This window comes from Lactuca virosa, chromosome 3 (assembly GCF_052849685.1).
Source record: "Lactuca virosa cultivar CGN04683 chromosome 3, Lactuca_virosa_CGN04683_v6, whole genome shotgun sequence".
NCBI classification, from domain to species: domain Eukaryota; kingdom Viridiplantae; phylum Streptophyta; class Magnoliopsida; order Asterales; family Asteraceae; genus Lactuca; species Lactuca virosa.
The window spans coordinates 51,096,556-51,100,502 of NC_136428.1; the positions used below are offsets into that span (position 1 = coordinate 51,096,556).

The window sequence follows — 3,947 nt, forward strand, 5'->3', positions numbered from 1 at the left end:
CCAACTCCCTCCAAAATCCAGCACACAAGCCCTAAGCATATCCTCGAGTGTCTGGATCGTCCGCTCACTCTGACCGTCGGTGTAGGGGTGATACGCTGTACTGAAAGGCAATTGAGTGCGTAACTCCTCATGGTACCGCCGTTTGAAGATCCCGAGTCAGCCCTTCACAAAAAGATGAACAAGGACGAAGGAGTAAACCAAACACCTAAGAAGTCGCCTTTTAAATATCTAAAATCAGTTTTTGGAAAGAAGAAAGGGAAGAACGTGGGGGAGTCAAGTACATCTTCGAAGAACAAAATCAAGGTTGAAGGATTTGATGTAATACCTAGTCCACAAGAATCCGAATACGAATCAGAACCCGAGTTCGAACTAGAAAAGAGCAAACCCGAAGACGAGCCAGAAAATGAGATGGAAAATATTGAGGATATTTCCATGGGATCCTACAAAAAGCGAATAAGAGATGATGATGGTCCTGGTTTAGTACAACCTGCAATTCCTGCAACTGCCACATTCGAACTGAAAGGACACATTCTTACTGCGCTTAAGGATGTACCATTTTCTGGGAAGGATCATGAGGATGCTTACAAGCATTTAGATGAGGTCAATGACATTGCAGACTATTTCAATGTCCCAAATGTTCCTAGGGAGACAGTCTTGCTAAGGATGCTTCCGGTCACTTTTAAAGGAGCTGCAAAAGACTGGTTGAAAGCACTTCCACCTGGTGCAATCACTACTTGGGCACAGATACGCGAGAAATTTCTAGAACATTTATTCCCACCATCCAAGATATCTAAACTCAAGAAGGAATAGCCAACTTTGAGCAACAACCAGGTGAGTCGCTTTATGAGGCATGGGAGCGATATAAAGGGTTACTAAGAAACTGCCCTCAAAATGACCTTAGCATACAACAAGAAGTATCTATATTCTCTGACGGGGTGAATGTCATGACGAGGCAACTCCTTGATTCTCAAGGACCACTTACTAAGAAAAATCCGGGTGATTAAGGAGTTAGTTGAAGAATTTGCAAATCATTCTCGTGAGTACCACAATCCAAGGAATGATGGAGTTAAAGGCATTGGGGGAGGAAGTTCTGAAGACATGGCTGCTGTGCTAGCCATGCTTAATACTATGGAAAGAAGAATGACAAAGATGGACCAGTCAATTCATGCTATTAGAGTTGGATGTGAAAAATGCAATGGTCCACACTTGACCAAAGACTGCTACTTAGATGAAAATGGGAACAAAAAGGCTCAAGTGTGCTACTCAAGTGGAGATAAATATGATGAAGATTGGAGGAAACCAAAAAAGGAGTGGTTACCATATGAAGAGTACAAGAAGTAGAAAGAAGAAAAATATAGGCAGACTGGCCGAGGCTTCTACCAAAAGGAACAACCACCAACTGAAAAGAAAGTTGACTTAGAGACCATGCTAGCTCGTTTTATGGAGGCTTCAGAAAAGAGACATGATGAGACAAATGCAGCTATAAAAGATCAAGGAATTATGATGAAGGATCAACAAGCCATGATGAAAGTTCAACAGGCTATGATGATTGACCAGCAAGCATTATTAAGAAATCATCAAGCATCGATCCAAAATCTCAAAGCCCAACTTGGTCAACTAAAAAGTTTGGTGAATGAAAGATTATCTCCACAAATTCCCGACAAGAAGACTCAATCACATGTCATGGTGATTGAAACTGGATTAGATGCTATTTCTGAGTTCTTAGAAGCTTTAGAAGTGGAGCCGCAGCAGTCCGGACCAAGGACGAAAAAGTCAAAACTCGAAGAGAAAATTTCTTCTAAAATACCGTCTTCACGACGTGAGCCTTCAAAGCTCACGACGTGGGGTGGGTCTGAACAGAAAAATTCAGCCAATGTTCAAGCTTATCGTCTTCCTTTACCGTTTCCATCCCGAGCTAATGTACATCCACTGGAGCAGGAACACTTGAAGTTCATGAAGCAAGTAAAGGGTATTCCAATCAATACTCCTTTCGTAGAATCATTGGCTAAAGTTCCTGAATATGCCAAGTTTTTACAAGATTTAATCGATACTCGTCAACAACTAGAAGAGAATTCCAAGGTGATTCTTAGTGAGCAGAGTTCCAGAGTAATTATAGGAGAGTTATCAAAGAAAATGGGAGATCCTGGACGCCTCACTCTTCCATGTGAATTTGGAAATAATACAAAGACTTATGCATTAGCTGATTCTGGAGCTAGCATAATCTAATGCCTTTCTCGTTTTATCAAAAGCTTAATCTTCCAGAGTTAAAGGCTACAAGAATGACAATCCACATGGCAAACCATTCGGTGACATATCCTAGAGGCATTGTGGAAGAAATTTTGGTAAAAATTGGGAAATTCGTTTTTCTAATTGACTTTGTCGTGATGGACATGAAAGAATATAACAATGTCCCGATTATTCTTGGTCGCCCTCTATTAAATACTGCTCGAGCCTTGGTTGACATTCGTGAGTCCAAGCTCACATTGAGAGTTGGAGATGAAGAAGCTACATTTGGAGTAGAAGATGGTTTTCAAGGAAATGATGTTCAAGGTGAAGTCTTCAACATTGATTAAGAAGATGAGCTTGAAGAATTGGAGAAACTAATGGAAGAAGAAATTAAGACGATTCAACAAGTTAAACGCACCAAACCGAGAGCATCCTTTTCATTTGTGTTTGAAGTTATTGCTTATAAAAATCCAACTTCTTGGGTGAGTAAGGAAAGTTAAGACGTATCAAGTAATGAAGACGATGTTACTTCTGAGGAAAAGATGCTAACTTTGGATGAAAAGATGGTTTCCGTAGAGCTAGATAATGAGGAAAAAGTGGAAAATAAACTTCAGTAGAATAAATTGGTTAAAAGGAAGTTCGAAGAATGTAATGAGTAAGCTAAAAAAGAAAACTCTAAGAAGGCATATATTCGACGAGTTTAAGCATACAAAAGAAGGTGGAAAGAGCAAAAGGTGCAATTGGTGATCGACAATCCGAAAGATTCAACGTGAGGCGGCACGGAGTCCTGCTCATGACTCCACAAAAAGAAGCGCTTCTCGGGAGGCAACCCAAGTCTGGTTTGAATTTCTTTCGTTTTTTGCATTTAGTTTAGTTTTTGAATTTTTGTTGGTTATTAGGATAATTAATCATATAATCATCTTAATTATTTTAAATATGGTAAAAATCAAGTGTGGGGTGCTTAAAAATTAATTGGTAAAATAAATGAAAGTTTTTATAAGAAAATGGACAATTTTTATGAAAAACATCAACACCACCTCGTGGCCCAAAAGCCCACCTCGTGGTATTTTTAATTGGCCCGATTTTTAAAGCCCAGGACGGATTCACGACGTGAGTTTTAAAGCTCACGGCGTAAGCTTTCATATTCACGGGACCACATATTTAAGTAATCAAAAAATCATTTGACTACCACTTTTCCTTCCCCACGAAGTGAACTAAAACTCTCTGGTCCCCCCACGCTTGATTTCGGCAACATCATCCACATTCTACTCCTCTTGCTTACGTAATCTCCGATTTAAGGTAACAATTCCTACTTAAGTGCTTTAGTTTGACCAATTTGTTTGATTTAGGGGTTAGGGTTTGTGTTAATAGGTTCAAAATTTGCAATTACCCTTGTATATGTTCGAATTTCATATTGCATGTCCCTAATATATGCTTAAAATTGGTACTTGACAAAACCCTATGCGATATCTACACTTGATTTGTTTGGAAATTGGTTCGATTTTGAAAATGAGACCGAATTCCCTTCGCACCGTCTTCACGACGTGAGTTTTAAAGCTCACGACGTGAATACTGGAATTCAGAATTATTCTATGATCTGTTTAATGTTTAATGGCTGCTATGTTGTTGGTTTTGTTTTTCTGTTATTTTTCTTGCAGGAATATGGCTCCTAGGAGGGATGTTATTGAGGCTCAAGGAGGAATTGCCAATTTACACCCATT

At 39.4% G+C, this 3,947-nt stretch overlaps 1 non-coding gene across 1 annotated transcript; it reads right to left on the reverse strand.

Moving 5' to 3' along the window:
* Positions 1 to 792: 792 nt before the first annotated feature.
* On the reverse strand, positions 793 to 898 carry LOC145167917 (small nucleolar RNA R71). Its single transcript, XR_013741518.1, has one exon. It is a non-coding gene; the product is annotated as a small nucleolar RNA R71 (small nucleolar RNA).
* Positions 899 to 3,947: the final 3,049 nt, after the last annotated feature.